This window comes from Ursus americanus, chromosome X (genome assembly GCF_024610735.1).
Source record: "Ursus americanus isolate L20-20 chromosome X, mUrsAme1.1.p, whole genome shotgun sequence".
Classification (NCBI taxonomy): Eukaryota; Metazoa; Chordata; class Mammalia; order Carnivora; family Ursidae; genus Ursus; species Ursus americanus.
This window is the reverse complement of record NC_142164.1, coordinates 88,192,614-88,207,711: the sequence shown is the minus strand read 5'-3', so window position 1 is coordinate 88,207,711 and position 15,098 is coordinate 88,192,614. Positions and strand designations below refer to the sequence as shown.

The following is a 15,098-nucleotide window of genomic DNA, read 5'->3' as shown; positions in this document are numbered from 1 at the left end:
AAGGATTATACTTTTGGTGTTATATCTAAGACATCTTTGCCTCACCAGAGGTCATTTTCTTGCCTCTTCGCATGCCTGGTAATCTTTGATTGGCTGCCAGACATTGTGAATTTTACCTTGTGAGTTGCTAGATATTTTTGTGTTCCCATAAATATTCTTAAGCTTTTTCTGGGATGCAGTTTAGCCTCTTAAAAATAGTTTAATCCTTTTGGGTCTTGCTCTCATGATTTGTTAGGTGGGTCTGGAGTAATGATCAGTTTAGTGCTAATTATTCCCCATTACTGAGGCAAGACCTTCCTGAGTACTTGAATTTCTTATAGGCAGCATATAGTTGTCTTTTAATTGAGGTGTTTAAACCATTTACATATAATGTAATTTTTATATGACTAGGTTTGAGTCCATCATCTTGTTATTTGTTTCTATCTGACCCATCTGCTCTTTGTTCCCTTTTTCCCATTTTTCTCCTTTTTGTTTGTTGTTGTTCATAATCGAATATTTTGTATGATTCCATCTTATCACCTTGTTGGTTAATAGCAGAAGAAAAAGTCAAAGATTCAAAGCATAAGAAGGATTGATTGTGTTGTTGCTGCCGTAAAGATGGAGGAAGCCATGTGTCAAGAAACATAAGTGGCCTCTAGGAACTGAGAGTGGCCCCCAGTGGCTAAGGAAATGTAGACCTCAGTTCAACAAACACAAAGAACTGAAGTCTGTCAATAACAAGAATTAACTTGGAAGTAGGCTTCTCCCCAGAACTGCCACACAAGAACTTTGTGTGGCCAACAACTTGATTTCAGCTTGTGACACCCTGAGCAGAGAACCTAGCTATGCTGCGTCTGACTTCTGACTTATAGGACTATTAGCTAATAAATGGGTGTTGTTTTAAGCTGCCAAATTTATGGTAACTTATTATGCAACAATAGAAAATAACTACAGATTGTTTTTAAATTTTAATGATTGTCTTAGGGTTTATAGTACACGTATTTAACTTACCAGATGACTTGTAAGCGGTATTATACCTCTTCACCTGCAGTGTAAGAGCCTTACAATAGTATACTTCCATTCCTCTCCTCTTGGTCTTTATGCCATTGTTGCCATGTCCTTAACTTTTATATAGGTTATGAACTTCATAATACATTGTGCTTATTTTTGCTTAACCAATCAATTATCTTTTAAAGAGATGTACATAATCGAAACATCATATGTATTTACCCATGTAGTTAACCTTTTCTGGTGCTCTTCATTTCTTTGTGTAGATCCAGATTTCCATCTGGTATCACTTTTCTTCTGCCTGAAGGATCTCCTTTAACATTTCTGGTAGTGCACGTGTGCTAGTGATGAATTCTTTCAACTTTTGTATGTTTGAAAATGACTTCATATTGCTTTACTTTACAAAAGATATTTTCCCAAGTATAGAATTCTAATGTTTTTTGTCGTTGTTGTTACTTGTGTTTGTTGAGTTTCTAGGATCTGTGGGTTTATAATTTTCATGAAGTTTAGAATGTTTTGTCCATTATTTCTTCAAATTTTTTGTCCCCCCCCTCCCCTTTCAGGGGCTCTAATTACCATATACTAGAACACTTGAAGTTGTCAAACAGCTCTCTGGTGCTCTTTTACTTTTTAAAAAGTCCTTGTTCTCTGTGTGTTTAATTTTGGACAGTTTTATTACTACGTCCTCAAGTGAATTTTTTTCCTCCTCCAAAATCACAAAGGGTACCTACCAAAAAATTCTACACTAACATTATACTTAATGGTGAAATAATGAACGTTTTCTCCTTAAAAGCAGGAACAAGGTAAAAATGCCATTGTCTCCACTGCTATTTAACAGTGTCCTGGAAGCCTGACTCAGTGCAGCCAAGGCAAGAAAATTTAAAAGCATACAGACCAGAAAGGAAACAGTAAAAGTATCTTTTTGCAGATGACACAATTATTTACATAGAAAACCTTAAGGAATACACACAACTACAACCTAATTTTTCAAAGTCACAGAATACAAAGTTAATTTTGAAAACTCAATTATATTTTTATATGTTATTAGCAAATGATAAGAAAATAAAATTTTAAATGAATTTCATGTATAATAACATCAAAAAACACAAAATGCTTAGGAATAAATTTAACATGTGCGAGACCTCTACACTAGAAAACATTTAAAAAAAAAAATTTTTTTTTAAGTAGGCTCTATGCTCAACGTGGGGCTTAAACTCACCACCCCAAGATCAAGAATTGCATGCTTTACTGACTGTACCAGCCTGGTGCCCCGAAAACATTTTTGAGAGACATTAAAGAAAAACTAAATAGATGGGGGAAATAGACCATGTCCATGAATTGGAAGACTCGATATTGTTAATCTGTCAATTCTACCTACACTGATCTGTAGATTCAATGCAATCTTTATCCAAATACCTGCAGTTTTTTTGGTAGATATTGAAAATCTAGTTCCAAAGTTATGGAAATATAAAGGACCTAGACTACCCAAAGAATTATAAAAAGAACAAAATTTGAGAACTTGCACTACCTGGCTTCAAGGCTAATTGTAAAGCCACCCTAATCAAGAGAGTATGGCATGTAAATTAATGGCATAGAGAGCTAGAAAATAGACCCAAACTTATATAGTCATTTGATATTTTACGAAAACACCAAAGCAATCCAATAAGGAACAAAAAGTTTATGAAGTAAATGATGCATAGTAACGTTAAGCTCTACTTCACGCCATACAAAAATTAATCTGAGATGAATCATACACCTGAATATAAGTGGTAAACTATAAATTTTTAAAGGAAACTTTAGAAGAATATTTTCATGGGGCGCCTGGGTGGCACAGTGGTTAAGCGTCTGCCTTTGGCTCAGGGCGTGATCCCGGCGTTATGGGATCGAGCCCCACATCAGGCTCCTCCGCTAGGAGCCTGCTTCTTCCTCTCCCACTCCCCCTGCTTGTGTTCCCTCTCTCGCTGGCTGTCTCTATCTCTGTCGAATAAATAAATAAAATCTTAAAAAAAAAAAAGAAGAAGAAGAATATTTTCATGATTTGAGATAGGTAAAGTTGGCTTAGCAGGTCCCAGAAAGCAGTTTCATAAAAGAAAACATTGATAAATTAGATTTCATCAAAAGTAAAAACTCTGCTCATCAAAACACCACTAAAAATATCCAAAGACAATATACAGACTGGGAAAAAAAACATTCAGAAAAACGTATATCTGACAAAGGACTGCTATGGAAGAAATATAAATAAGTCTATAATTCAGTAGTAAAAAGACAAAGAACCCAACTTAAAACAGGCAACAGCTTTGAAAAGGTATTTCTCAAAAGAAAATAAATAGCCAATTATCACATGAAAAAGTGATCAGGATCATTAGTCGTTAGAGAAATAAAAATTAATTCCACAATGAAATACTGATGAGGGGCCACCGAGCAAACGGCCAAGAAAGAATTCTTGATGTTTTCTATGCAAAAGGTGCTTTTATTATCGCGCGAGCAGGGACAGGACCCGAGAGCAGAAAGAGCTGCACTGGGATTGTGAGGAATGACTGATTATATGCTTTTTAGTTAGTGGGGGTTAGGGATAACATAAATCTCTAAGGAATTTGTGCGTGTTAAAAGCAAGGTCTCCAAGATCCTGGTGGGCTAGCAGTTGTTAAGATAATGTTGCTTTTAGCCTCTAATAAAACAGCAACATTAAGATAGCCGTGAGTTCCTTGAGAAACATCACAGTCTGTACTTCTCAAGGATTTATCTGTGGGCTGCAAGTTATAAGATTTAATTTTTGCTACATTTCTCTTGCCTTTGTTCTCCTCATCAATAGCACTATACATCTTTTAGAATGGCTAAATTTAGGGTGCCAGGCTGGCTCAGTTGGTGGAGAGTAAGACTCTTGATCTTGGGGTTGTGACTTTGAGCCCCACACTGGGTGTGGAGCTTACTTAAAAAAATAAAATAAAATTAGGGCGCCTGGTGGGGGGGGTCAGTCAGTTAAGCCTCTGCCTTCAGCTCAGGTCATGATCCCAGGGTCCTGGGATCGAGCCCTGCATCGGGCTCCCTGCTCAGCAGGGGAGTCTGTTTCTCCCTCTGCCTCTGCTCATGCTCTCTCTCTCACTTACTCTCTCTCTCAAATAAATAAAATCTTTAAAAACAATTAATTAATTTAATTTAATTTAAAAAAAAAGGCTAAATGTAAATGACTGACAACCCAAAGGTTGATGAAGATATAGAATAACTAACTAGAACTCTCAAACCTTGTTGGTGAGGGGCACCTGGGTGGCTCAGTCGTTAAGCGTCTGCCTTCGGCTCAGGGCGTGATCCTGGCGTTCTGGGATCGAGCCCCGCATCAGGCTTCTCTGCTGGGAGCCTGCTTCTTCCTCTCCCATTCCCCCTGCCTGTGTTCCCTCTCTCCCTGGCTGTCTCTCTCTCTCTGTCAAATAAATAAATAAAATCTTAAAAACAAAACAAAACAAAAACCTTATTGGTGAGACTGTAAAACTATAACAACTTTAGAAAAAGATGTGGCAGTTTCTTATAAAACTAAGCATTTACTGCCCTGTAACCCAGCAATTCCATTCCTATTTACCCCCAAGAAATGAAAACATATTTACACAAAGACTTTTACATGAATCTTCATACCACATTTATTATAATAGCCAAGATGAGGAAATATCAATAGGACAATTGATGATCCCAGGTGTCTATCAATAGGGGAACGGTTAAACAAAATCTTGTGTATTCATGCAATGAAATACTACTCAGAAAGAATGAGCTACTGATACATGCAGCAGCATGAGGAATCTTAAAAACGGAACGCCGAGTGAAAGAAGCCTTACGCAAAAGAGTACATACCGTATCATTTCATTTATATGATATTCTAAAAAAAAAAATACCTAAGGGGCGCCTGGGTGGCTCAGTCAGTTAAGCATCTGACTCTTGATTGCGGCTCAGGTCACGATCTCAGGGCCGTGAGATCCAGCTGAGCCTCGGGCTCTGTGCTAGGCATGGAGCCTGCTTAAGATGCTCTCTCTCTCTCTCTCTCTCTCTCCTCCTCTGTCCCTCCCCCCACCTCCTTCTCTAGAAAAAAAAAAGATTAAACTATATGATATTCTCGAATGAATGAAAACTAATCTACAATGGAAAAAGTAAGAATAGTGGTTGCCTCTGGCAGATGGGGTTGGGTAATGACGAGGAAAGAACATGAGGAAACTTTCATGAGTGATGGAATTGTATGTCTTTTTTTTTCTTCTTTTTTTTTTTAAGATTTTATTTATTTATTTGACAGAGACAGAGACAGCCAGTGAGAGAGGGAACACAAGCAGGGGGAGTGGGAGAGGAAGAAGCAGGCTCCTAGCGGAGGAGCCTGATATGGGGCTCGATCCCATGACGCCGGGATCACGCCCTGAGCCAAAGGCAGACGCTTAACCACTGTGCCACCCAGGCACCCCTTTTTTTTTTCTTCTTATTTTTGCCCTCTTTTCTATTGGATTTGACTTTTTCTAATTGATTCTTTGTGTATTCTGGATACAATCCTTTGTCAGATATCATGTTGAAAATATAAAAATATTGTCTCTATGTTAACTAACTAGAATTTATTTATTTATTTAAATTTACTTTTTTAAAGTTTTATTGGAACATCTTCACACTCATCCGCTTACATTTTGTCTGTGGCTGCTTTTGAGTTACTTTTTTTTTTTTTTTAAGATTTTATTTATTTTTTTGAGAGAGAGAGAGAGAGAGCATGAGCAGGGGGGAGCAGCAGAGGGAGAGGGAGAAGCAGGCTCCCTGCTGAGCAGGGAACCCGACAAGGGGCTCCATCCCAGGACCCACAGATCATGACCTGAGCTGAAGGCTGAGCTACCCAGGTGTCCCACTAACTAGAATTTAAATAAAAATTTGGAAGAAAAAAATATAATGTCTCCTTGTTTGTGGCTTACAGTTTCACTTTTTCCTGTATGTCTTTTGATTAACGTTAGGTCTTAGTTTTAGTGTATTCAAATGTGTAAGCCTTTCTTTATCGTTTGCGCTTTTCTCATCTTACTTGAGAAATTTCCCACTATCACAAGAGCATAAAGATCATTCTCTTACATTATGTCCTAAAAAGTTTTCCAGATGTTTTTTCTCTGCAGGTATTTAATTTGTGTAGTCAGAAAACAGGCCGACATCATGGGTACTGCTTTATAACCTATTGTTCTGTCGTTTAGCAATATATTTTCAACATATTTTCATGTGAATAAATGTATCAGTAGTGTTGTGGGTGGGGTTTCCCAGGAAACAGACTCAGATAAAGATTTGGGTACAGGAAGTTTATTAGGTAAGGCTTTCAGGATCAGCATGTATGGGGGAAGGGAACGAAGCAGGATTAGAGGGGAGAGCAATGGCGCAGAGGCAACCAGGGGTCCAACTTCATAGTTTAGAGGGCCTCGTAAATCCCAAATTGAAGAGACTTGGCCCTTAGACCCCCGTGTTGTTGGATGTGGCTGCCTCCAGCGAGGCGGATCTGACACTGGCTAAGGCAGCTGACTTCAACGGAATACAATTCCTGGAGGTGGCTGCCAGATGAGGGCTGTCAGCTTGTGGTGTTCCCAACAGCCGGCCGTCCTGAAGGGTATCTGAGCAGCACATCACAGAATCCACCAGAGTTAGGGACAGTTTTGACTCTGAGTAGCAGACCCTTGCTTAATAAATAGGAGTCTGTCTCGCTTAACAAAAGGTCTGCAGCAGATAATTGCTGGCATCAACAGTATCTCTCCTTTTTATCTGGAAAGCAAAAACGTTCTCAGAAGTCCCCAGAAGACTTGCCCTGAAAATTAATTGGCCAGAGCTGGATCACAAGTCCATCCCTAGGTGCAGGGGAAGCTGGGAAAGTGGAAACAGGATTGTCACGATTTCGTGCTTGGAGCAGTGAATGTTGCTGCCCTGAACAGTCTCTGGGTTCTGTTAGCATAGAGGCAAAGGGGAAAGGATTTTCAGCAGGCACTTAACGGAGCCTGCCACAAATAGACCTCTACAAAGTTATTTTGAATAACTGCACATGGATATAACTTACTGAAAGTCTCTGTTTTGCTAGACATTTGGTTGTTCCCAGCTTTTTGCTATTATTCATTGTGCTGCAATAAACATCCTTGCAATTTTTCTCTGCCCATATCCTCAATTATCTCTTCAGAATGAAATGCAACATACGTAATTGCTCAAAGGAGGGAATGTACTTTTAAAGAATCTTGATGCAGATTACCAAGGTGTACCTTTGAAAGGCCTCCAAGTCTTTCAAAAGGCCATTGTACCTTTACAACTTTGTCTTCCCTCAGCAGTGAATGAAGAGGCCTATCCTTCCTGACACTGGATATTAACATTCTCATTAGTTTGCGTCAGTTTTATATTTTTAAAAAGCACCTCGTCTTAGTTTGCATGTTCTATTGATTTTTATTGTCCATATTTGCTGATTTTTCATTGTGGTCCAAAAACCCTGCTTTGGACCCTTTGGGTTTTTCACAAAGTATTGAGATGTAATCAGTGTTTGGCTATTGCGCTGTGGGGGTTAATTCCATCAGGCCTGAGTTGTTTTGCTGGTCAAGGCATGAAACGTACTGATTAACAATGTTTCCATTTAACGCTGCCTGCCGGGAAGAATTTCAGGGCATTTCAACCCAGTTTGCCAGAATTGTTTATTGATAACAATGAGAGTGATAATTTGCAGGTGGTCTTGGTGTTAGCGACCCCCACCCCCACCCCACCCCCTGGAGGGCTCTGCCGCTGAGTCTGGTTACATTTCAGGAAAATGGCTACGTGTTATGAATACCTAAATATATATTCATAATTAGTATTCACAGCAGCAGCAGAAGAGCTACGCAAGTGTACCTTGTAACATGAATATATTTATGACCTATAAATTGTACTCTGTAAAAATGACAAAAATATTTTTAAAATATCACTCAGAAAGGTAAAAGGAGAAAAAAATCATTTTGCTAATTAATCCAATGAAGAATGATGACATATGAACTTAGAAACATATGCCATAGCTATCTTAATGAGAAACATGGCAGGGCTGTTTTAAAAACATTTACTGAATATGTAGTTCATGAATAATAGATCTCTTACTTCAGTAGATATTTTCTTAGTGAAAAAGGGTTAACAGCTATTTTTATAGCGAAAATAAAACCATAGTGCTACAAATCCAACAAAATGACTTGAATAGTTTATTGTCTCTAAATATATGAATATATTGTACTAAAAATTGCTGGGATAATTTTTACTGCATTTTTTATGACTTGTGTAATCATTATTGCACTTTATAATTTTTGCACACATTATTTGTCTTGCATGTAAGTACTAAATATTTACTAGCTCAGAAAAATATCCTATAAGCCCACATGCACTTCAGGTTAAAGATGTAGAAAAATAAATTTAAATAGTCAAAAATGATATTGGATATAGCTTCTAAATTAGTAAGAGTTGTCTTTGAAATACAGACTAATAAAGTAAACTAACTTAGTACTAAAGCATTATGTGAAAATACGTGGCCACTACAAGAATATACTTAAGTATATCTGTCAAAAAAGCAAAGATTGAAAAGAATTAGACTACCCAATTCGGATAAGGATACAGAGAAAATGAACCCTATACCCACTAGGTAGAAATGTAATGCAGCATAGCTCTTCTGTGAACCAATTTAGCAGTACATAAACAGAGCATAAAAATTATTCATAACTTTGACTTCATAAATATGTGAGTCTAGTAGTTTAAGATAATAATCCTACAGCCAAGGGCGCCTGGGTGGTACAGTCTGTTGAGCATGACTCTTGGTTTTGGCTCAGGTCATGATCTCAGGGTCATGGGATTGAGCCCTGCATTAGGCTCCATGCTCAGCATGGAGTCTGCTTGGGACTCTCTCTCTCTCTCCCTCTGCCCCTCCCATCCTCTCTTTCTCTTTAAAAAATAAAGAAGTCTTCAGGGGCGCCTGGGTGGCTCAGTCGTTAAGCGTCTGCCTTCAGCTCAGGGCGTGATCCCGGCGTTATAGGATGGAGCCCCACATCAGGCTCCTCCGCTGTGAGCCTGCTTCTTCCTCTCCCAGTCCCGCTGCTTGTGTTCCCTCTCTCGCTGGCTGTCTCTATCTCTGTCAAATAAAGAAATAAAATCTTTAAAAAAAAATAAAAATAAAAAAATAAAGAAGTCTTCAAAAAAAAAAAATCCTACATCCAGAGAAACCTGTATACACAAAGATATTTGTTGCAGCATTATTTATAATGATGAAAATGATAAACAACTTAGCAATCCAAAAATTGGAGAATTAATAATTAATGAAGCCATTAAAATGTTATTTAAACTATAGTATATCTATATAATAAAGTTTACGGAATCTGTTAAATGGAGTGAGGAAGATCTCTGTGTGTTGCTTTTAGGTGATCTGTAGAATATGGTGTTAAGCAAAAGAAAGCAAGGTGCAGAAAAGTTGTAGGGTAGGGAATATATTTTGGGAATATAAATATAGGTACATATTTTCTGATACTTTCCAAAAGAAAAACAATGGAAAGATAAAGCAAGGACTAATAAAAGTGGTTTCCTAAAGGAGAAGGCAGCGAATGTGGAAAGCACAAAGATGGCAGCTAGACCTCTCTGAATATATCTTGTTTTATTTATTTTTATTTTTATTTTATTTATTTATTTTTTTTTGAGTAAAAACATGGCCCCCATAGATTCCTACCTCCTGGTATTTACATCCTTGTGAAGTTCTCTTGACATCGTAGTAGGGTTGGTCTGTGACCAGTAGAATTTGGCAGAAGTGATAGTACGTAACTTCCAAGATTAGACTCTAAAGGACAATGCGGCTTCTGTTTTATTCTTTCTTTCTCTTGGATCACTTGTTTTGGGGGAAGCCAGTTGCCTGGTTGAGCAGTCGCACATGGTGAGGATCTGAGGTCTGCCAACAGTCACGTGGGTGAACCATCTTGGAAGCAGATGTCCAGTCCCAGTTAAACCTTGAGATGACTGCAGCCCTAGCTGACATCTTGACTGTATTTCATGAGAGACCCTGAACTAGAACCACCCAGCTAAGCCATTCCAGATTTCTGACACTCAGAAACTGTGAGATAATAAATACTTGTTATTTTAAGTTTGATTTAATTTGCTAGGCAGCAACTAATACATGTTGGAACCATAAAATTGCTTAAAATAATTTAAAAAAACCTGAATATCATTCTTACAAACTGAAGACCAATGGAAACAAATGAACCCAAGTACATATCAAGTTAGTGGCAAAACTACACAGAGAATAATTATTCCAAGTGACTTGCAAACACAGTATTTTTACAGTATATCCCTAGTGAGCTAGATCCTAAGGACAATAAGAACTGCAAATAAATCTGAAATGGCATTCAATGGTCTAACTGTCAGCAATAACATTGATATTGTTACCCTGACGCTCCTCTATATAGTAGAATCAAGCGAATAAGTCATTATGTTAATGTCATTAAGAACCAAGCTTTTATACATGAGAGAAAAGAAATACAAATACAGAATCAAAGAAATTAAGTAAAAATCCTTTAATCTTTCATTTGGATTGGAAATAGCAGTATGAATTTATAGTTTACTTTTCGTTTTTTAAGAAATATGTCTTTCCTAGCTTGGTGCACTGAAAAGACCTAAAAGAAATGACAACATAATAGCAATAAATACCCAGCATCCAGATTATGGTGACTAAATATAATTTAAAACGAACAAACGCAGAGCTCCTTAGGGAAAGAACTAACTTCAATCCTGAGGCTGGAAGTATAAAAGATGAACCTGGAATATCCTAACTAGAAATTAAGGACTACAAGGGTTGTATTAAAGGATTAAGGAACCAACTTTTTAAGGGGTTCTCACTGGCCCAAGATAGAACACTTTAAGCATGAAGAAGCATGATTGCAAAGTAGTGTATATATTTATACATCAAATATTTTAGAACTCCATGAGTTCAACCTGATACTGAAAAATAAAACCTTGGGGTGCCTGGGTGGCTCAGTCGGTTAAGCATCTTGCCTTTGGCTCAGGTCGTGATCCTGGGGTCCTGGGATGGAGCCCCGTGTCAGGCTCCCGGCTCTGTGAGGAGTCTGTTTCTCCCTCACCCTCTGCCCCCCTCCCCGGATTGTGCTTTCTCTCTCTCAAAAAATAAATAAAATCTAAATAAATACATAAATAAAACAAACCTCATTGGTCACTTTTTGGAGGCTGCTAGGACACCCAACTTGTTAATCATAAAATTGACAGAGGAAAAAAGATTAAACACCTATTCTGCCTGACTGTATTTCAGAGCACTCAGAATGGATGAGAAAGTTCTTCATTAAAAAAGAATTCAGGCTCTGAAAGGAAAATCACCATTTATGAAGGAGTAGCCCAGGTTATAGAAATGCTTCAATATCTTGATCAGAGTGGTGGTTGCATGGATGCATTATATGTAAATATTCCTCAAGCTGTTTACGTAGTTTTTGTGCATTTTATTGTAGGTAAAGTATACCTCAATTGATAATTTTACCTCAATTTTAAAAAATGACCATAGTGTCTTCCAATGAAAGGTAATAGGAAGTACACAGCTCTCTATGAAATATCCTTGCCAAAATATTGAAGCTTAATCTAGCCATGGCTCCAGATGTAACTACCCGCTTACAGAAAATGCAAGGGACAGAGGACATGTTAAATCACACTCACAGGATTCAACCAGACAAACTGAGAATATGGGACATTCTACAGGGCAAATGATGTTCCTCTGGTGAATTAAAATGATATACAGGAATGGGGAAGGGGGAAGAAAGGATTCAAGATTAAGAGAGAATTAAGAGAGCTATATTAACAAAAACAATACCTGGACATTGTTTGGGTCTTTTTTTTTTTTTTTTTAAGATTTTATTTATTTATTTGACAGACAGGGAACGCAAGCAAGGGGAGTTTGAGAGGGAGAAGCAGGCTTCCCGCTGAGCAGGGAGCCCGATGTGGGGCTCGATCCCAGGACTCTGGGATCACGACCTGAGCCAAAGGCAGATGCTTAACGGGTGAGCCACCCAGGCGCCCCCCTTGTTTGCGTCTTGATTCAAACAAATCAACTGTAAAAAGCCATTTTTGAGACAACAGGGAAAATTTGAACACAGACTAGGTATTCGGTTATATTAAGGAATTAGTGCTAATTTTATTAGGTGTGATAATGGTATTGTATTCTTAAAGTCTGTATCCTACTAGACACTTAAGTATTTATGGGTGAAATTATGTCATTTGCTTTAGAATACTCCGGGGGCTGGGGGGAAGTACGGAGGGAAATAAATGAAGCAAGAAAGCCAAAGTAGTAATAACTCTTAAGGCTGAGTGACAGGGGCGCCTGGGTGACTCAGTCGTTAGGCGTCTGCCTTCGGCTCAGGTCATGATCACAGGGGTCCTGGGATCGAGCCTCCCCTCATCGGGCTCCCTGCTCCGCGGGAAGCCTGCTTCTCCCTCTGCCACTCCTCCGGTTTGTGTTCCCTCTCTCACTGTGTGTGTCTCTCTCTCGGTTAAATAAATAAATAAATAAATAAATAAATAAAAATCTTTTTTAAAAAGCTGAGTAACAGATGAACTGGGACTCATTAAACTATTCTCTGTTTCTCCTCACGTGGTTAAGTTATTAAGCTTCAAACTCACCCTTCTAGACTCTACCTTCGATTAGGGGGATGGGATGCGACCATGCACATTTCTGCTTGGCCAGCCGCTTCCTGCTAGACTCTGCCTATAGGGGGCGATAGAGGGAGACGGCAAGGCGGGAGGAGGACGTAGCAACTTCAACTCCTTTCTGTTCTTCCTTGTTCCCTCCTGTCAGCTTCCTGCTGCTGTCAGCATTCCCCCAGAACATTTCTTCACCGCCGCCCCAGCAGCGCCTTTCGTCGTCTACAGCTGAATCCGGTCTGCCGTTTTCCAGGATTCACAGAACCAGACTCATCGCACCCCCATCAGCAACGCCAGCATGAGGTGAGTAGCTCCCCTCTCCTCAGGGGTCTGGGTCCCAGTTCCGCGGAGCCCTTCCTCCAAGCGTCTAAGTTGTAACAATTCCCTTCTCTCCCCTTTGTACCCCAGCCCCGGGGCTGGTGCCGGCTTCCTGCTCTGACTTTCCTTACGCTACCTTAGAGTTCGCGTTTTACCACAGGAGTTAGCTCCTTGACTTTATGCCTAGTTAACGTTTGTTTGTTTGTTTGCTTGTTTGTTTCGTTTTTAAAATAGTAAATCCTGTCTGTTCAAATAACTAATGCGCCTTCCACCTCCTGACTGGTCCCTGATTAGAGGTACGCGGACTGCCGCCCGTCAGTGCTTGAGGGCTGCGTTCGGGGGCTCACTCCCCAGCATTTCGGGTCCGCCACTTGGGTAGCAACGCCAGCTTCAGTCGCTGAGCGGGTTCCAGGGGCAAGAGAAAGTCCTCGGGCGAAGTAAAGTTGCGCCAGTGTGCACGAAAGTGATAAAGAAGGTGGGGGCGGCTCGACAATTTTGCTACACAGCCAGATGCCCTTTATAAAACATTAATTTCTAATTACGGAAGCGTTAATTGTCCTTGAAGGACAGTTCTGAAGAAAAAGCTGAAGTCCTCTCAGTCACCAGCCCCGGTTCTGATTCCCTTCTCTTCCCTCCTACCCAGAGGCAGCCAGTGTTACCGGTTATCGTTTACACGTGCTTTTCTACATATATATGCTTATTAAAACATATAGGGCATTATGCGTAGGGTTAATTTTTTTTTTTGCACAGTATAAGTATCTTTTTGCAGTTTGCTTTATTCACTAAACAATTTGTCTAGGATGTCATTCCATATGATAAATGACGCATAGACCCACCTCATTCGTTTCTTTCTTTTTAAGATTTTTATTTATTTATTTGAGAGAGGGGGAGGGGCAGAGGGAGAAGCAGACTCCCCGCTGAGCAGGGAGCTGGACGCAGGGCTCGATCCAAGGATCCTGAGATCCTGACCTGAGCCGAAGTCAGATGCTTAAGGTCAGAGACACCCGGGCGCCCCCCCATCTCATTCTTTTCACCTGCTGCCTAATATTCCTTATTAGGAGCATATGCCATTGTTTATTTCCCTGTTGCCCTATGTTCAGTCTTACCCACGTTCTATGATTAATGTTCATGTCCCTGCATCTTTGTACCTGTTTAGGAGTGTGTCTCTAGAGTGGAGACAGAGTAGAAGAAATGCTGGGTCAGAGAGAATGCATATTTACAACTTGCATTAGATGTTAAAAATATGTCCTCCAAAAGGTAGTTGCAGTTTACAGGCTGTGACACTGATTGGTAATAAGAAATATAAATTTGGCCTCCCTTTGCTTTTTGGCGTAGCGCTCCTGAAACCCTTGGAATTTCCTAAGTGATGAGAGCAACAAAGGTGTCTTTTGTTATGTTAATGAGTGACATTTGGGCTGCACCTAAGGCTGGGGGCTGGTTGCTAGGGGAACCAAGTATGAATAGAGGGTTGGAACTTTCAGTCCCACCCCCTGACCTCCCGGGAGGGGAGAGGGGCTGGAGGTTGAATCAATCACCAATGGCCAATGATTAAATCAATCATGACTATGTAATGAAGCCTCCATAAAACCCCAAAGGACGGGGTTCACAGAGCCTCCAGGTAGTCCAGCACGTGGAGTTTCAGGCATAGTGGCAGACGGGGAGAGGGCTTGGAAGCTCCTTGTCCTTTCCCCATACCTTGTGTGCATCTTTTCCATCTGGCTGTTCCTGGGTTGTATCCTTTTATAATAAACCGGTGATCTAGTAAGTAAGATGTTTCTCCGAGTTCTGTCAGCCGCTCTAGCAAATTAATCGAACCCAAGGAGATGGTCGTTGGAACCTCCAATCTATAGCTGGTCAGTCAGAAGCACGGGTAACAGCCTGGGCTTGGGACTGGCATCTGAAGTGGATGTAGGGTGGCCGGGGGGGGGGGGGCAGGGAAACAGTCTTGTAGGACTGAACTCTTAACCTGGGCAGTCCGATGCTGTCTCCGGGTAGGTGGTATCAGAATTGAGTTGAATTCTTGGACTTACTGCTGATGAATTGCTTGGTATTGTGTGGAAAGCCCTTCCCCCAACTTTGGATTTGGGTTCAGGAACCCAAAAGAGTTGGTGGTCAGTGAGTTGGGATTTGCTAGACCATCC

The 15,098-nt window shown here is 40.0% G+C and overlaps 1 protein-coding gene and 1 pseudogene across 2 annotated transcripts in view; one reads left to right on the top strand and one right to left on the bottom strand.

Annotated features, from left to right (window-relative positions):
• LOC123791199 (small ribosomal subunit protein eS1-like) overlaps positions 1-15,098 on the bottom strand; it is an 87,254-nt pseudogene that overhangs the window by 51,816 nt on the left and 20,340 nt on the right.
• Positions 12,772-15,098, top strand: part of USP9X (ubiquitin specific peptidase 9 X-linked) — a 162,668-nt gene continuing 160,341 nt past the window's right edge. Inside the window, exon 1 of one of the 2 annotated variants that reach the window (XM_045804058.2) lies at positions 12,772-12,942. The gene's annotated coding sequence lies outside the window, so the exon portion shown is untranslated. The remainder of the gene's footprint in view (positions 12,943-15,098) is intronic. The other variant, XM_087859872.1, reaches the window with a different exon arrangement.